Raw genomic sequence first — 20,073 nt, 5'->3', positions numbered from 1 at the left:
TAAATTCGGGTCAAACTTTTCGAAAAAATCCCACATACCCTAGTACATAAAATTTTGAAAATTCAAAATAGCCAAAATGTGCCTCATATCCATGGTAACAACATATAAAAAATTGGCGAGACTTATTTTTTTATTTTTCGAGATATTTTGAATTGAGTGTTAAAAACCGGTGTTTTCCGGGTCTTCTGATCGCAAATAAAAACACGTTTTCCGCTTAATCTCAGCTTTTATGGGTCCGATTTAGAAAAACCGCACACCATTCCATACGTAATGACCTCCCCTAGGTAATGCAAGTGATCATAAGGGTGCCCTCCCCCTTCGAACCCTTAACCACCCCCTGGAAATCCGAAAAAAAATATTTTTTCATATATTTACTATCTAAATCGATTAATTAAGCAAAATACTAACCAAATATGTTCCAAAATAATTAAAATATAAAATATTTCTATTTTCTTTGTAGAAATAACTTTAAAAAAGTAAAATTGCTCATGAAAAATTATTAATGTTTATTTTAAATATATTAATAATTTTGCGTTTCTTTGTTTATTCAAAATGACTGAATTTTATATTTTTTTAATGAATTTTCGAATATATTTTCTATTTTACAGTATTTTTTATAAATATAAAGGTATGCAACCATTAGCAACAATGTTTTAAACACACAATTTTTACCCAATACCAATGGTCAATGGTTAAACAATTATTAATAGTTGCATTTATTTATAATAATAAAATAAACACTGTAGAATAGAAAATATATTTAATAATTCATTATAAAAATATAAAATTCAGTCATTTTGAATAAACAAAGAAACGCAAAATTATTAATATATTTAAAAAAACTTAAATAATTTTTTATGAGCAATTTTACTTTTTTAAAGTTATTTCTACAAAGAAAATAGAAATATTTTATATTTTAATTATTTTGGAACATATTTGGTTAGTATTTTGCTTAATTAATCGATTTAGATAGTAAATATATGAAAAAATATTTTTTTCGGATTTCCAGGGGGTGGTTAAGGGTTCGAAGGGGGTGGGCACCCTTATCATCACTTGCATTACCTAGGGGAGGTCATTACGTATGGAATGGTGTGCGGTTTTTCTAAATCGGACCCATAAAAGCTGAGATTAAGCGGAAAACGTGTTTTTATTTGCGATCAGAAGACCCGGAAAACACCGGTTTTTAACACTCAATTCAAAATATCTCGAAAAAGAAAAAAATAAGTCTCGCCAATTTTTTATATGTTGTTACCATGGATATGAGGCACATTTTGGCTATTTTGAATTTTCAAAATTTTATGTACTAGGGTATGTGGGATTTTTTCGAAAAGTTTGACCCGAATTTAGTGACCTTGACCTTTGACCTACGAAGTTGGTCGTCGTGGGGATATTGTTTGGCATTAAACGTAGATTATTTTGGATACCAAATTTTTGTGTTTACCACAAACAGAGTCAAAGTTCCAAATCGCCGAAAACATCACCTTTTTCAAAAATCTCAAATTTTGAACCCCTGTAAAATGGGCAATTTTTGGAATTTTCACCTAATATTTTAGGGTTCAACTTAGGTCCCCTAGGGCAACATCTCCACCGAATTTCATCAAAATCTGAAGACCACTTGCCAAGGGGGGTGTCACTTGATTTAGATCCTTCCATGTTGATTTTAAAAAGACCAAACGCAGAAAAAATATTTTGCCCTTTTTAGTATAAAATCAAAAATTTCAACAAAATTTGCATTTTTCAATCGATTTGAATAATTGCTAAAATCGTCGAACCGAAAATTGTGCACCAAATTCACATCATGGAAGCCTACTCAAATTTATCACCAAAAACTAAACCCCTTATGAGAAATTTCAATTGAAATGAAATATTGAAGCAAATAAATTGTGCTTGGCGAGTGCATGGCAGGCCAAGGGCGAGGGCGTGGGTGGCTGAGCGACAAATGACAATTGCACTATAGCTGTTCTTGGTGTGTTAACCTGCTGAGGTCGGACGGGAGCGTTGCTTTGAATGACATGCAATGGGCGGGTGGACGCGCCTAATGGTCCTTTAAACGGGCGATAGTAAACAGAGAAAGGACACGCGGCAGGCGGTTGACCGACCTGGCCCCCTGCCCCCCCTGGCCGGCTGCATAATGGATAAGGCGCGTTACTGTTGTTGCCGCCCATGCAAATCCAGCCAAGCACTCGTTTCGCCGCTGACATCATCTTCCAGCCTTCGATTGCGAGTTCTCAGACATCATCATTATTTGCCGGCTTTTGGCATGTCGCACTCACACTCGAACGAGAGCAGCTCTGCATCCTTAATATGCGGTTATTTATTTGGCGCGCGCACAATAGACGGACAGGTTTCATTCTACTGTTGCTCGTAACACTTCCATTAATGCATTTCGAGCTGGAATCATAGAAATTATAATGTGTTATTGTCGTCAAGTTCAACTCGTCTGCGGCGCGCTCGCGAGCAACGGTACCTCCTTCTTTTTTTTCTAAAAACTTCTTGTTGGCGTCAATGCATCAATTCAGCTGCGCTGCCAACACGTTATTATCGCGCCGCCGCACAAAAATTTGCGGTTTTGACCCGCTGCGGATTGTTATTACTATTTGCTCTCGCCAGTTTTTGTTTTGGCTAAAAAGACAGAGATGAAACTTTCTCGCACAAGAACACGTTCCAAGACTTGATTATACGTTGTCTCTCTCAAATCACAAAAAAGTGTAATGCAGTTGCTTTGTTTGAACGCTCCATCGCATTCAGAAAAAAGGAGCCTAAAAATTTTGTTATCATTTGTGGAGGGAGGTTGACCATTTAGCCACATATGTCCGCGCTCGTTTGCAGGGCACTCAAAGTTGACAACAGATAGTATTCAGGTTTTTTCTGTTTCGCGTCACTTGAAAACACTTCTCGGTGATTCAGAGGTTTGCTTGGTGAAGTACTCGCATGTAATATATCGTGCGTTGCGTCGGGGCTCACGTGACGCGTTTTGTCATTAAAATGCGCGACGCTTGCGGTTTGAATATATCGGCCTGCAATCTAAAAATGGATCGCGAGGTCTTCGACACTCGTGCACGGCACATAATTAATTTAATAATAACGAGTTCTTACTAGTCTGGCCGGTCGAAAATGACGGAGAAGGTGACACCGGAAAGCTATGGTTCACGCATTGCAGCGCACTGCAAAAGCAAAGACAAATCAAGAAGCCGAATCTGGTGGCCGCAGGTGCGGCCGGTTCCGAGCGAGGCGGTGAGAAATTCTCGCTCTCTCACTCCGATGGGAATCACCAGTCTTGACGGACGACTTTTTCACACTGTCCGATTCGGTTTCGAAGTGAATTCGGTGCGTTGGATTGAATTACGTTCTTATTTTCTTGACTCGTCTCCTATGTTGAGATTTCAAAAGAAGACTAATTAGCGGTGCAAATTGTTTGGCCAACTTCCTGGAGGGAGCAATTTTTCGCCATGATCAAGCAGAGTTGTCGTGTGGCCGTGGCCGCGGTCGTTTTCGCGTCATGTGCGAAATTCCGGCCGCTGATGTATAAACCTGGACGGCCTTGAAAAATAATAACACCGCGCGAGGCTCGCACCGACACCGCTCGAACACTTTCGGAATGCAGCCGAAAGCGCATTCACGGAAGGCGCAGGGGTGACCGCCGCCAAGAGCCTTGCGCAAAAAGTAAAATGGACATCAGCTGACTGACTGTTAACTCGTGTCACGTCTTTTGAAACAAGCATCGTTTCGGCGACGCTTCAAAAAGCCTTTTGATGTTTATAAAAAAGCACAATTTGCCACTGGAAGCAGCAAGTAGAAAAGAACAACGGCTTTCAATTCAATCGTACAAAGCAAGACTGGTTTAAGTATGCAAATGCGACTCCAACTCGAGAAACAGTTTAAATAATTGAAGGGAAATGCGTCAGTCGATTAAGGCCTCTAATCAAGACCATTGTGTGACGTAAACGGCATTTCAGATGCCTTTTATTTGACGGATCAAAAGGCAGAAAAGCGCATTGCAAATTATTTGAAATCAAAGCAAAGGAACTTTGAGAAAAGGAATCTGTCGTGTGGGCCGCGTACACGCTGCGCGTTGGAGAAGAAAAGCAGTTCGTTCGTTTAGTGTTTGCTAACTTAAGAGACGTCGATGTAGGCAGCCACATTTTTATGCCTTGCACGTAGCGTGGACAGCGTAAATTGCCTTTAATAAAGACCCGCCGACTTTGCACACTTCTTTTGAACACAAACCGTAGAAAAAGAGCCTGTTTTTGCTGCAATAATTAGACCGTCGCAGCCGCATGCACAATGGGGCTTAAGGAGAAATTGATTTTCTGGCACGTCGGGGGCGATGCTTGAGGGAAGCCCTTGAAGAAGAACAAGTCGTCGGCTGTGTTGCTGATGATGGACTCTCGCTCAAAAAGTCTCGTCCACTTGGCTGCAGTCCGTGCTAAATTGCATCGGACAAGCAGGTCGCGGCCGATGATCGCGCAGTTTCACTCGCACGGCTCTCAAACCGTCGGCCAATTATGCGACTCTTTCTCATCATGTGCTATTTACGCAAACGGAAAATGTGCGTGTATGGCTTCCTTGTTCTGTTCGTACCGCGCGCGGGCACGTGTTTTGTCAGCGTCGGATTTTCGCTTTTCATCTCTGTTTGCCCGGTTGACTTTTGCAGTCGGCCATTGCGCTTTTTTATCCTTGTTTGCTCGACAAACAAACCAGCAGCTCTTCTCGGCTGCAGAGCAATTGGAGCCAGAAGGCGCGGCAAAAAGAGAGAAAAAAACGCTTGAAGTGCATTACCTGCGCTGCTCTCGTTTCCGAGAGGATTTGAGCACTCGTGGCGTAAAAATAAACTCGCACTCGAGCCGCCCTTACAGGATGTGGGGGTTCAAGTTCAACCCCCATTAGAGGCATTAATACACACACATGCCTTGTTTCACAGGCTCGGCTCATCAACAGCGACGCTTCCCAGCCTAGAGTCAACAATTCAATGCTCCGCTTAGAGATAAATTCCTGATTTGTTCTTGAAAGCACGAAAATTTGACTTAAATCTGTGAGCATTTTGCTTTGCTAATTAAAAACTGGACCTCCTGGAACTTTTGACACTCATAACTTCGCCTCACACGTTGCGGATAAGCGCAAACCTGCTGTCGAGATTATTCTGCACTGCCTCTAATTCTGTCAGTGTCGGGTTTCAAGCGTGTTTGCAAACTAAAACACTCGATTCAATTTTGCTTTTCGATGTATCCCATTGCGATATTCAAGCCCTTCGCAGGTGGGGTGAAATGGAAGCTGCGTGGGAATTCATTGGGCATGAACAACGCAAACAAGGCATTGAGATTTGTAGAGCAGAAAAAATAATGAAAAGCCAAGAGGGAAAAAGAACGTCGCAGTTGACACACACACGCTGCGTTAGGAAAACTTGGATTCAGTTTCACTTATCATTCTTGGCAATTACTTTAATTAGTGTTCGGTCAACCTCAGAAAAGTTGCGGACAACCTTTCTCTCTAATTATTTCCAGAACGCTACAGACTAATCAGTCAGAACAGAAAGAATGCCCTCGTGGATTCGTCCAACTCCATTTGGCAATCTACAAATGGAGAACGTTGCAACCAAGAAAACAAAAACAAGCCTGTTGTTTTTTTGTTCTCTGGCGAGATGGCCAGAGTCCAAAATAGTTTCTGAACCGAATTACTCAAGCCTAGTTAAACGCAGATTGAGTTATGCGCCGCTGCACGGGGGAAATGCTCACTCAGGTGATGGCTCGACAAAGATAGCAGCAGTCGGTCCAGAGGGATTTGTCCCGCGGCAGCTGCATCCCACCCGCCGGAATGCATTGTCTCCATGGAACGAGCCGGCATCACTCTCCTTAATTACCAGCCACTTAAGCAACGCGCGCGTAAAAATGCAGGTTAATGAGTTTTCTGCCGTTTCGGAAAAGGCGCGCGCGCGTCTTTCTGTGTTTAACACCCTACCCGCGGATTAAAATTAGAACAACTCTCGCAACTAACTACGTCTCTTTTGAGTAATGCGCCCTTCACGCAGTAATTAATTTGATTAATGGAGCGAAAAAACTGAAATAGGCCTGTCTGGTTGGCGTGCAGTGCCAGTGCAAGGAAAAGGAATCGAATGAGCCCTGCTGGGGGCACAGCTCCGCACATATAATTATTTCCCAGCATGCGCTGCAAGGGTGCCTCCGAGATTTAATGACTGCTCTCCGTACTCGCTCGCTCTTTCATTGTCCTACACGCGTAGAACCAATCTGGAGAACATCTCGGCTCTTGTTAAATCCGCCCTCTGCGCATCAACATATAAAACGTCTTGTAAATTATTCACGCAGCACATCTCGAAGGCGAGGCGCAGAGAGATGTTTCTCCAGAGATTAGCTCACCTTTTTATGGCCGACAGGATCAGGGTATGTATGCAAAAGTTGATGCCCTTTCCATTAATCGCGCCGACTCGATGACGCAAGTTGAGAAATGAGCTGCGTTTCTGTTAATTTACGACAAAATGCTCACGCATGCACAAGATGCCTTGCAGAGAAATCAATAACTATAATTGCCGATGTGCGTGTTGAATTATGGATTCGGCGTGGAAAGCTTTGAATTTGATCATTTATAAATGACATACTTGGAGAGCGAGCTCGCGAGGTGGCTGAAAAACTCCAAAAGGTTTCATGACTACGTTTGAACCGATTGCTCCATTTCGAAACAGCCTCGTAATCAGTTGTTGCACAAAGGAGGAAAGGACTATCAGCCGACAAACGAGCGAGAAACAAAATTATTCACCTCAATCACGGAGCCTAAGTGTCTTTCTTAGAGCGGACCGCAAGCGTAAATAATTCCTTCCCTTGAAACGCGCGTCGACCCATTTCCCAAGTCTCCAACTGCTGGAAACCGGCTCCAAACAGAAATGATGCGGCGGGATTGCGCGAGCAGCTTTTCGATTCCTTTGACGCGACGAAACGCACGCTCCAGCAGCGTTTTGTTCGAAATGCACTTCCTGCCGCGGGAGCAGCGCGTTTTAAATGCTCCATTGTGATCGCGGCGGTTCTCATATAATTTATTTCATGGCAGGAGAGTGCAGTGCGGTCGAGTGATGAGGCACAATTTTATTTCGTCCGAATATTATGGTGAATTGGCTGCACCGCAAGCACTCGAAACGAGACTTTTGCTGCAGTGCCGCATGTGCGCGAGATAGTTTCACTGCAACTATTTTATTAACTCGGCGCCGCAATCATACTCAATTAATTTGCTCTGGCTCAAAAACCTCTCCGATACAACCGAGGTTTGAAAAGTTCAGCCTGTAAACGCACAGTTTTGCGATCCGGGACAAGGTTTTTGAATACAATCCGAATTATTAAAAAGGGCGTGGCGCACGGCTGTTAATTACTAAATAAACGCAACTCCCGCGAGGGCCATAAAGCCAGCTGAGCCAGCGCGAAGTGTGTTTGCAGCGCAGCTCAGGTGCCGTCTCGCTCACACTTGTCTAGGTGCCATAAAAATAATCATGTTCGGCGCATGCGATTCTTTATTTTGCTTTTCACTCGCGAGAATTCCGAGCGTTTTGTTATTCTAATCTCGGGCTTTCTGGATGAAGAAATAATCCCGGCTGCTTTTACGACTGCTCGTTCTTGACGCACAAAAGAAAACTGACGATAATGAAGCTCAATAAAATTTAAACGCTCTCGGTATTACGCATTTGTCGATCGTCCAGCAGCGTCCGACATCCTTCGCGTGTCCCGCCCAGGGTTGCATGTCTCGCATATCATTTTATTGCACTTATATAGCTTGTTTTTGCCGGCTTTCGTAACTGTAAACAAGAGCAGACAGGTACCTGCGTCTCGATTTCCGATCAAAATAGTAATTTCATCAACTCGCATCCATTGATTTCGAGCTATAATCAGCCGAGTTGTGCCGATTAATTTAAATGGGCGGCCGACTCACCTGCAATTTCCTGCGCTAAACGCACGCAGACTGTTTCAAAAAGTACGGTGCGCGTCCCAATTAAGCAGAAATGCCTCTCCACGCAGCAATTATTTCAACTTCCGCGCGCATATGCATGCATTACATTAGAAGTGTTTATTGTCCGAAAAGCTGGCTGCGCGATGCATCATAAAGGGAGGATCACCACCCGGCTGGCTGGCTGGCTGGCAGGAAAATAGGTGTGGCACGCTGCGAGTTGCACGCTCGACCGATCATCTTCCACGCAAACCTCCAGCTTTCCAGCCAAATTACTGCCGAAATTATACCAAGCGCCGATACCTCCCTCCCCACGTCTTTAATGAGAGTCGGTTGGATTTGGATTTACATCAAGCCGGAAAACCTGCTTTCATCTCGACGACGCACGTTTTTCATGCCGAATTTTGAGCTTTAATTATCCTCCTCGGAGCGTTTTATTTCCGAGCTGCCTGTGCCAAATGAGTTTTTGCTGTTTTTGTGCGGCGACTCTCCTTCCGTGCTTAACAAGAATGGCTAGCACGTGTAACAATTTCCAGACCGTGATATTCGATAGTTCTCTTAGCTCTTTGAAATTGATTTGCATTCAATTTCTAATATTTTTTAATGAAAGCTGATTTAACGTGTAATGTGAACCCTTTTTCCGAAACCGAATATAATATATTCTCTCTCTAGTCGCAAAATTCGACATCACGCAACAACACACCAGCATGCTACTTGTTACATACTCACCGTTTTTCACTCATTGCTCGTGAGCAAGCGTGAAAGCGCAAGCCGAGGGAAGGAAACTCTCTACTTTTAAAGACGTGCAATAAATAAATTTTTAAAAAATAATAATGCCGCTCGCGATAATTTGATTCAATTCGTGCTGCACGTCTTTTGCGACGCGCGTTAGTTTCCCAGCAAACACCAATTTTTGTAGGTCAGCGCTGGCACAAAGGACGCGCATCTCGTCGCGGCGGCTGCAAAGTCCGTGGACCTGGAAATGCGTTAACCTTTTTTCGGTTCCGGTCGGACGACCGTCTGAGTGACAGCGAAACCGACCTCGCAGCAAATACAATGAGCCCGGCACTGAATTTATGAACCTCTTATAAACTGCTGTGTGCATTGATTTAATTCGGTTGCTGCATTTGGTTTCGTCGATCGAGCCAGCTGCAGAGAGAAAGAGCACAGCAGCATTATCCTTTTTGCGGCAGCGCGGAACGATGCATGTAATTAATTCGGCCGCTCTCGTGATGGGAAGCGTGTCGTAAATCGGATTTTACATTAGCTCTCCGCGATCGTAAAATTAAGGTCGTTAAATTCCCAGTTGAGATTTCAAATCCGTGCATTGTGTCTGCGGCAAGTTTGGGTTTCAAAATCATCCAAACTTCTAATTTGTCCTTTCCTTTTAAAATAATTGTCAGTCTTGTGACTGTTATTTAAATTTCTTTTAACTTAATTGCCTATTATGAAACATTGGAAACGGGACCAAGAGTGCTAATTTCGGCCAAATTTACTGAGCTCGACTCAATTCAAGCCAAGTATCATTCAAATCCGTTTATGCTTGCCAACCATACCGGTCCGTTATCAATAGAAACTTAATTAATTGGAAATTATTGTTAATAATGGCTTGTATAAATAATTTTATTGCCCTCTTATATATGATTTGCTCATTTGCCACCGCAAACGCTTGTGACATTAATTGCTCTCTAGCCAGCCCATCGTAAATATTGAAGTTGTTAAATTTTTAAAAGGGTATCCGGGCACCTCTTGTGAGAAATGCAACCTTTTTCCTTATGGCTAAATTCAGTCGTAGATCAAGCAGATTAACAAGAGGCTGCATAATTGGCCGCCATAATGCTCGATAGTCTGGGCTCGTGGGCGGCCGGCCTGATTGTATTTGCATAAAAGCAGCCCTTGAGGCAAATTATTGCCAACCTCTGATTTACAACATAATTTCGCCGCCCGCGGCAGGGCATGCCGAAAAACTGGCCTGCTTTGAACCGAAAAATTAGGTGTGTGCGTATTTTACGAGGGGTGTGTGTGCTGCGTGAGCACCGCCGCCGCCGCCGTCGCCACGTTCTCCGGCAGCAAAGTCTGCGAGCTGCTCGGATGCTGGGCTGCACGGCGGCTGATAATATTATTGATCGCTTGCATCGCCCTTGCCGCGCTGGAGCATGCACCCTGCCGCACGCACGCCCATCCCCCGTTGAATAATGTGCAGCCAGCGTTTCAAATGCGCGAGTCAACGGCCCGCCGACAAGGTGTGTCTCGTCATTTTCAATTACATTTGTGAAATTTTTCGACTTGACGACCTGCGAGACCCGTTGCGGCAGTGCCAAAAGCACGGACAAAATGTCTGCTAAACATGCTTTGCAAACGGATTAACTGTGAACTAAATGTTCGGTGTGGTTTGAAAAATTGATGTAAATGCCATCGGCATTTGTTTCGTTACTAAGATAATTATTTGGTTCATTTATTCAGAACCAGACACAATTCGTCGGGTAGACTGCAATAAAGTTAGTGAGAGTTTTAACGAGGAGAATCGAAATTGCATGTACACAAAAACACAGATATTTTCAAGGAAAAAGGTGAGCTCTAAAAAAATTTTGTCCTAAGCAATGGTTTTTCCAATTCAAATTGCAAAGGCTCTGCTGAATCTCAAATAGATCGCAAGTCCAGTCACGTCATGCTGCAATTAACATTCTTGCAACGTTCAACAAAATTATCTTTCTGCTTTCGCAAGAATTCATGTATAGTTGTAATCACCAATATCAGCCATTTCCTCCCCTATATTTGTTTCGACGCACTTGGTCAAAGTCCCACGCAAATTGTTTCCAAAAGTTTCGGCTCCGTTTGGACGAAATGCATACTCAGGGGTCACATGATGCAGCTCGTCGTGTGTTTGTTTACTGAAACCAAAGACCGCGCACCCCCACCCACCCACCCGCCTCTGGACTGGAGCGTGGCCGGCGAGCATTATGTATTTTTTATTTTTTAAAACGAGTTCATCGATCGCGAGGCGGCCGCGCGGTCAATTTTATTAGTGAGCGACCTGCATGCCTCTCGCACCGTTCGCCGCAGTGAAAGTTGTTGCTATTTGCAACGGATAAAAATATTATCCAACACACACATGAAGTGATCTCATAGCTGCCTCGAGCGGGGCTAACTTTTATCAGCAATACATAAATGGGTACGTGGGTATGTGAGAGGCGCTGGCTCGATGAATAAAAGAGCTCGTTGCAGCAGATAAGCCGATCAAATTGCGTGAGAAGCAAAACAAAGCATTATTATTTTATCGCTGCATTGTTGCGAAAACCTGCAGCCTTCAAATTTTGTTCAGCTCCGCAAAAGACGAGGAAAAAATTTAGTAAGTTTCATATTTCACCGTATTTGCTCGAGAAAGTGCCAATAACCGTGTTTGTTTAATAAGATAAACAGGTCTAGGCCGTGTTTCTTGCCTGAGCTGAGCCGATCGTGTTGTGATCGATGCGTTGGGATAATTAATATCAATTACTTGCACAGCATTTCATCGGTTTCCCAAATGGGCCATCGCCGCAGAGAAACTTTGAACGTGCTGCGGTGATTTTTCATCCAAGAAACACACCGGCACATCTTGGGCGTGCCCGACACATTGTAGAATATCCGGCGTTGATAAAGTTTCATCGATTTGTTTGATTGTTTGGCGCAGCAAATAAAATAAAGAGACTCGTTTGGTGCTTTCACTGCTGTCGTACAACAAGGACGGTTAATGAAAGAAAGTCTTTCGGTATGGACTGTGCATGGGGAACGAATTCAAGAGCATTGATTGTTCTCGCTCGCTCAGCACAATGTTCATGTTTTTGCCTGTGCGATGTCATTCAATCCTTTTATACCACCGTAATGATGATTTGGTTAATTGTTTCAATATTCCTCTGCAGGCATGACTCACTCATTGTTCAGCTCTTGAATTGAATTAGCTCATTGACATGCGACGAACGCTCCATTTATGAACAAATCGGTGAAATTTTTTGTTTCTATCCTTAAGTAAAGCAGTAAAACAACATTTACATGTAAATAATTGATCCTCCTCCGTGCTTTGACGACGGAGTGCTGCAGATTAAAAAGCCCCTTCTTGAAGGGCACAAATTAAACAAGCCGCCGAGCAAAGTGGAGCCAGCCATCCCTGCGGTCGCAATTAAGCTCATGTCGCACCCGTTCTCAGCTCATTCAACATTAAACGCTTCATCATGGTTGTGTGCACCGGCGAGGTAAAAAGCCAGCCTTGAAACGCGAGTAAATTTAAATTCACGCGCCGGCAAACTCTAATTAAACCACGCGATGCAGCGCACTGTGCCGCCTGACAGTGCCTCACGTGTGCATGCATAACATACATATGACATGAGGTTCCACCCCGTAAATGATTTTTCAAAAAGTTTAACAACATACGTGTCAAACATATTTCTTCTATCAAGCTGGAAAGTCATATAACCAGAGTGGCGTTGGAAATTTTAGAAAAAGCGCTGGACAAATATAGCGGATTGTGACGTCATCACTGCTCAGGGGGGCAAAGATTGGGATGTGTCAAATTTTAAATCGATTGTTTAGACTTTCTTTTGTTGCCCATGCTTTAAAAGCAAACAATCAGGCTTGTCCTGCCAATGACACTTAATACTGTATGTGGTGGCCCATTCCAACAATTTGATCTTTCACAATTTTTGGCTGCCAGTATGATTCATATGAATTTTCGCACTCAGCTATACTTTGTCTCTCGGGCGCAAAAAATAGTGTGTGCGAAACTGATTGTGGGAAATGGTCGATCACAATGGCTGGAAAAGTCGTCGATATATGCAGAGGCCATTGGCACGTGATGCAAATTCGACTATACTCGCTTTTCCGAGTCGAAATCATTAATGGCGGGGAGTCACGCGACAAGCATTCCGGAGCGATCCCAAGCACAGCAGGCAACTCGAGACTTTATCGCACTCGTTCTAACTGATCGGCCGTTCCAAACACCCGACTCGCTCGCATGGAGAACATTGCGTTTTTTCTCTTATATTTTATAGCACAGAGCTGTGGTTAGAAACGTATATGTATATCATCTCACTCTTGAAAATGCGAGGCACAAGTTTCTCGTGTCGAGAGATTTAAATGAAGCGGAGTGTTCGAATCCGAGGCTGAAAAACTTTCGTGAATGCCATTGGATTAATGAGACTCTCTATGAGCTCGCTGTTGGACCTCAGATTTTTCCGAATTGAATAAAAAGGTTGTCAGGAAGATGGTCTAGTGCACAGAAAGGAGGTCGGCATGCTAGATATGACGAAACAGTCTCATTTGCATGCTTGGGCCGTTTTGAATGATGACTTAGTGATTCAAAGAAACGAGCGCTGCATGAAATATTTGCACTAATAAGTGCAAAATAAATTGAGTTCAATTTTACATGGAATTAGATAAGAATATTCGAGTGACCCACATGTGCGTGCGTTACAATGACAAATAATTCATTTTGCCTGTGTCAAACCCATTCAGATTGACCCTTGGGCAATCGTAAAACACGAGGTGCACGCTCTTGATACGCCGCACAATTTAATCGTGGCCCAACAACGAAAAGGCCATTTGTTGCGTTGCGCCGACGACGGACGACTGGATGGCCGACGGCAGCAGGCTTGATCTATTGTATCGCAGGCGCACGCATGCACAAACACACTCGTTGGTGGTAGTGACGACTCCAAGTTGATCTATTTTGTAGTGACATGCCATAAGTCAAATAAAGGAGAATTGAATTGGATTTGAATGAGCTCGTTCCATTCAGCAACCCAGTTGCAGCCGAGCGCAATTTTTTTTGCAATGGCAGGCCCAAGGTCAGAGGGGTAGCAGCCCCGCCACTCGGGGGGTGGTGGCATGCATGGAACGGGCCGGGTGCCAGCTGGAGACCGGCACCGGCACCACGCGTATTGATCTTTTCTCTCACTCGCCGCTCTCTCTCTCTCTCTTATCTATCTCTCTGAGCTGCTCTGAAATGAGATAGATAACGGCCACGCAGATAATTCAATTTAAGTCTCCTGCCTGGCCTGGCTTACGTGCCTTTCGCAATTTGCAACAAGATTAGGCGGACTTGGCTCTTGAACTACTGCTGTTGGTCTGAATTATATGATCCAAAAAGCGTTTTTTTACCCTTATAGCGGGTGATTTTTTTCCATAGAAAAAGCTAGAAAAGTCGGCGTAATTATTAATAGAAAATTTTTTTCTATATTTTGCTCCCAAGAAAATGTAAATTGAAACATTAGAGGCAGTAAAATAAAATATATTTAAAAAGGATTAAAAATTGATTTGATTGAAGGTCGCACTAAATTACTAGTCGGCATAAAAACATACTTTTTGCAGCGAGGAATTTCCGAATTGTTCTTCTAGGAGTGAACTAAATTTTAGTCTAAATGACTAAATCCAAAAAATCTAATTTTGTGTCAAGCCCATTTGAAGACAGCCCTTAAAGATGAATTTTTCAATCAATATTTTTTATAGAAGTTTTGACGTGTCCTTGATTAAATATCCTCTTTAGGCCCTAGAAGCTATGCTCTAAAGTCCTGTGCTATTAGTATTTTTCCTCCTCCTTCTAATCACCCTTGGGGTGGCAGTGGGTAATGGCTGCCTCTTCTTGTTACTGCGCGACTCAGTTTTTCATTAATTTTTGCATTCGTTTGCGAGTGGCAGAACTTTTATTATCGGAGTTGAATTTGCCGGCGCTTCGTATCGATTGGCCGCTGTGCACTTACGCTACAATTTTGTCAGCAGCAGACCGAGCGTTGCTGACGTCAAAACGGGAGTGTTTGCTCGATTCCTCCCAGAGGTTGTTGTTCTGCGGCGAATTTGTTTGTTTTTACCTAGGAACAGTCTGAAAATAAAAAGTGCGATAGAGCGGGTTATCAGCTAGAAAAAGATAAAACTGCTATTTGGTTGTTTTTTCGGGCTAGTCTGACGCTTGCTAATTCAATTACAAATATGCAAGGCCGCACGGTCGAAAGTGCTTATTGCAGATAATAGTCATGCTTTTATCAAGGTCCGTCGACCGTTAAAGTCGGCGATTGTTTAACCGCACATATGCAAACATGATTATTTGAAATGATAGTCTTATTGGGGGCTCTAAAATTATTCACTTTTTTATTTTTTGAAAGTGCTGTCAAGTGCGATAAGAATTGTGTAACAATCACGCTTAGTAGATTACCTATTTTGTAAAAGGAAAATTATAAAATTTATGAAAAATGAAAAATTTAAGTTTAACAAGTAAGATCGGAAGTGAACCATGTCGAAGCACAAACAATTTATTGCTTAGATGCGCATTCGCATTGCGGATTTCATGAGCTCTACTGCCTCATATCATCTGCGTAAAAACTAAACTACAATTATTGCACAAACTTTTATATACAACTAATGTAATTGTCTGGGCCCATGAGTTGCGTAATTTTACTCAAGGGACTTGCTTCGAATTCCTGTCCGTATTTTGTATGGATTCATCGTTTGCTCATTCAGACCTGAGAAATGTTAATTCCCTTGAATTCGTCATCTCTGAATCGAAAGTTGCATAAGGAACAACAAGCAGAAGTTAGCTACAAAATGCACTTGTCGAGTGAGGCGCACAAACTTTTTACTTCTTTTTTCGAGTCGTCGGCATGCAGCAAAGCATGAACGAACAGTCAGTGAACTCGTGTAGCAGCAGATTGTCCGGAAATTTGTGCGCGGAGACGTCCACCGCGCGTGTGACTTATCATACTCGTCACTGCATTCCTTTCACCAATTTTGCGACTCGCTCGAGCAGTAATGCGATATTATTGAACATTCTGGCGATCCAAGGTGGCAAAACGCATCACGACAGCAGAAAGCAAGCGCAATTAGGCAGGGCTTACATGCGGGTGCACTGCACACATGCACATGGTCCGCTGGCTGCGGTGGCATGCGCAGGATCTCGGCAAGGCTGCCTCTGACACGCAGGAAGGTGGAAAACAATGACAGACATTTCTTAAAAACGCGAGATATCCGTCCGACTTCCTTCCCTTCTCTGATATTGTCTCTTTGGATTCATTTTCCCATGCCGCCAGCAACGAGGCGTTCAATTATTTCTTCTTGTCCTGTACGACCTCTAAAACGCTTCTTGTTCTCAAGCAACTTGGAGTAAGAAGCAGTGTGTTGTCCATAAAAGTGAGCGTTTTAAAAACTGACAATTTTGATAATGACAGCGTTGGTCAGCTGGCAGCACCAAATGGTGCTCAATTTTTTTCCACTTGGAAACGAGCCAACAGCTGGAAGGAGCCTTGCATATTCATTCGGCACGTGGGGCCGGTTCATGCTGAAAAATGTATCATTTTGGTGCAGGCGTTGAGTAATGGCGATGGACACCCTGCGCGCGTGTCCAGTGGCCGTGAAAACAGCTTTTTACTTTCAAGATTCGTTCACCCTGCGCAAATAAAACCGCTTTCCAGCCGCGTGAAACAAAGCAAGACTCCAAATACGATTCTAATTTCTCTCGGCAGATAAATCCTGGCCGAAAGTGAAATCCGAGATTCATCACGGACGAGGAAAATAAAACGCCGGGAAATTAATTCTCAAACTCTCGGTAGCGGCTGCAATGCAATGAGTGGAAAGGTCTCGCTTTTTATTTTTGCCACTCGGAGCAGAACAAAAAGCCGAGAGCTGATGCTTTACGGAGCACCGCCCTTTTTATTTATATGCTTGCCTCTGTGTCTGTGGTGTGCATGCAAATCGCTCCAACCCCTCTTCCCATTACAACAATGCAAAATGTTTCCTTTGTTTTTGCAAAAAGGGAATTTATGCAAGCGTTTTAATTTTAATTGCATATTCCACTGGCATCGATGGTGATGAGTTGATTCGAGAAAAGAATCCGATTACAAATTTTTGCTGTTAAAGCTGAGGAAATGCAAATTATTGCGTCTCTGACGCGGAGAAAAATATGGTGTGCAATGGCAAACCGGGTCACGTCAGAAGCAGCAGGAGAGAGGCTGCAATTAAAACGTCTAGCAATTGATGCGAGCGAGCAAAGCACCCGCGTGATTATCTACCGCCCACGTCTCGTCCGGCCCCGGAATGACATTCGCGTTTGATTAATTTTTAATAAGAGGATAGCGAGTTTCTTGAGTGGCAAGACGTGGGGGTATTGTTTCAGCTCGCTCGGAAAGTGGACTAGCCTGCTGGCGAGTGACTTCTGGGAAGAGCCGAGGGAAAAATAAAGTTTCCCGACAAGTCTGTCGACAACTTGTTGCGACAAAAGGCATGAGAATGACTTCTCTCAGTCACTCGGATATATTGTGTTTCTCCTGTAAAATATCATGTGAGAAAGAACAAGGAAAAATCATTATGTTTCAACAGTTAAACTGATTCAAGCGCTACATACGGGTTTCGGGAATTTGTCTGAATAATTAGCTGCGGACTTGCTATATTCAAAAATAAAGTAAAATGAAAAATTGGAGGATCATTTCACATACCGTTATAGCAAAATCTTTCTATAGAATATTAAGATTTAAATATTTCAATCAAAGGAATTTATTCTTCGGAAGAGCAGAGCCTGATTGTTTAGCTTAACTTTCCTGCAAACGCACACGGTATGAAATAATCACTTTCCGGCGTTACGTTCACGACTTGCGGCACAAAAATGGTTCACGTCTCATTTAATCTGGCATTAAACGCGCGGAGAGCGAGCTTTGTTAGCCATTTAGCGAATTGGTTATCGCTCGGCGGCAATCGGAGCAGGAAACACGCAGCCGACACTTTCTCCGCCACCGCCTTCGGCCACTTTCCTTGCACAACATCATCGCGCAGAAAACTCACAACAATGCCAAAATGTGCAGCAGCTGACGCGCGCGAGAAGCAGAAGATCCGCCGCATCTCGCGGCGGTGACGCAACGCCGCGCGGCCGCAATTAAATCAATCATCTTTTCCTGCGCCGCCGCCGCCACCGCTCTCAATTGGAACAATCCTAATTAAATTTGTAACGGCTCTCTCACCAGCCTAATATTTTTCACTTGTTCTCGGCTGCTGGGAGAAACAAACTCTGCTTATTGTTCTCTGGAAACGATCCTTCTGCGGCACTTGTGCGGCCCGGCAAAGGTTTGCGTTTGCGAGCGTTTAGAAAACGGTGCAAATTTTGTGTCAACTCGTTCCAGTAGAGCATTGAGTTAATTTTCAGGAAGAGGAAAGTTTGCTTTTGACACGAATATGTAAGTCGGTAAATATAAGTTTCTGTGAGAGAATGTGAAATAAATATGAAATTCAGAGTGGCGTGTGGCGTTGGAATATTTGACAAAGTCGCGTTAGCCGTCAAGCAGTGGACAAAGAGAGCGGCCATATTGTGATATTTGCGACCTCATCCCTGCTCAGGGTGGCGAAGATTAGGATGCGTCAAATTTTGAAGCATTTCATTGTTGGATTTTCCTTCGTCCGCAGCGCTTGACGGCTAACGCGGCGGTCGATTCCAAAAAGTCCTGTGGAACTTTTGACTTTCAGAATTTTTTGCATTGCCTGAAAATTTAAAATTTTCCTTTAAATTAATACATTGATTCCCCATTTCAATTGTTTCCCGTATTTTCAAGCACAAACACAGACAAAATGAGCTAAAATAAATCAGGTCATCCAATGCGATAGTTTTTATTTGATTTGTAGTTTAAATATACGGTTTTTATGAATGGCAAAGTGGCTTTGGAAGCTCGGAAGAGCCGCTAATAGTGCAAATCGAGGACGCTCCGTATTTTCGCAGGAAAACAAATTACATAAAACTCACGACGGCCGTGCAATTTAATCTCAATCATCATTAAATCGCGCCGCTGATTATACTATGCTGCAATTAAAGTTATGGAACTGCGTCAGAATGGGAATGCGAGTTGCCCTCTACGCACGGTTACATCAAGCGGCGCGTTCAACAATAAAAAAAGCATCTTGCAAATTCAAAGGAAAGCAGTTGAGTGGCAAATTTTTCAATTCAAAGATATGGGTCGGCCGTCGTGCCGCCAGACGTGTGTATCCGCTCGTTTTTCACGCAGCCACCCGCTTTGGCAGCGCGCCCGCATCCCGCGCGCCCGCCCGCCCGCCACCGTGCAAAAAAATACATACGCAGACCGCTATTTTTTGTCAGTGAATGCCGATGTGTACGCCACCCTCGAGATAATTGAGGTGTTGTTCTATCTTATCGCGTCGGTTAGTCAAACGACACACGAGCAGCGGCACTTTTTCTAATGCAATGAACCGTTTGTTGTTTGTTATAAGGATGCGTCCTGAATAGGAAATTCGGGAGGAAGTCGAACCTTGTGCAGAGAGAGCAAATGTTTGTCAGTCTATAATGCACTTGTTGATGAGAGTGTGGCGTTAACAATAACAAGGCGGCGGCCAGATGGGGCTCTTAACCCGCAATAAATTGATTTCTTGTTCCAAGCAGTTCATTCACTTTCGAGGATGCTTCTCGTTTGATTTTGTTTGGGACTATAGTGTTTTTACAGATGGGATGGAAGAAAGCTCTCTGATTTCCTGCTCCTATTCGAGTCTAAAAGTCAGTTTCCGTATACCCACCAATATTTTGATAGAAAAATTATGTTTTTGAGGTTGGCAACAGCAATGATTAAGATTTTGCCCGTTGAATGAAAATTGAAGAGAAACGGGAGTGTGTGTTGCTGGCTGACACGAATATTCATTTAATTAGAGCGGCGTCGACCGCTGACAAGGGGCTGCTTTTTCTGCACGTGCGAAAAGTGCGTGATGAATAGGCGCGGACGCAGGAAGCGCTGCGAGCGACAAGAGCCACCTCGTCGAAAGTGTCAAAGAGAGCAGAGCACAGGGCGTGCCGGTTGTGCTGTGCGGAGGAAGGCAAAAGGCAGCTCTCGCAATAACAACTAACAACGTAAACGCGCGCGGGGCATCTTTTTTTAATGCTCGGTGGCATCAAAGGCAGACCAGTCGGTGTGCGGCCGGCAGTCAGTGGGACTTGAGCCTTTTCCCAGGCACCAGCAGCAGCGCACCGGCTCTCACGGATTAATTGCGCTCTTTTTCGGATTGCGTCCATGGGCGAGTACAAGTGCGAGCTGGTCTACTCCCTCCTGAGAGAGAAGGAAACGACCGTGCGCATCGCCCGTGGACAACAGCACAAAGTAGGCCGCGAGGGTGGCTACTTCATGTTCT

The 20,073-nt window shown here is 43.7% G+C and overlaps 1 protein-coding gene across 4 annotated transcripts in view; it reads left to right on the top strand.

Annotated features, from left to right (window-relative positions):
* LOC135941405 (uncharacterized) overlaps positions 1-20,073 on the top strand; it is a 31,161-nt gene that overhangs the window by 4,229 nt on the left and 6,859 nt on the right. The gene's annotated exons all lie outside the window — the stretch shown is intronic.

The sequence above is a fragment of the Cloeon dipterum genome, chromosome 3, assembly GCF_949628265.1.
Source record: "Cloeon dipterum chromosome 3, ieCloDipt1.1, whole genome shotgun sequence".
Lineage (NCBI taxonomy): Eukaryota > Metazoa > Arthropoda > Insecta > Ephemeroptera > Baetidae > Cloeon > Cloeon dipterum.
This window is presented reverse-complemented; position numbering and strand designations above follow the sequence as displayed.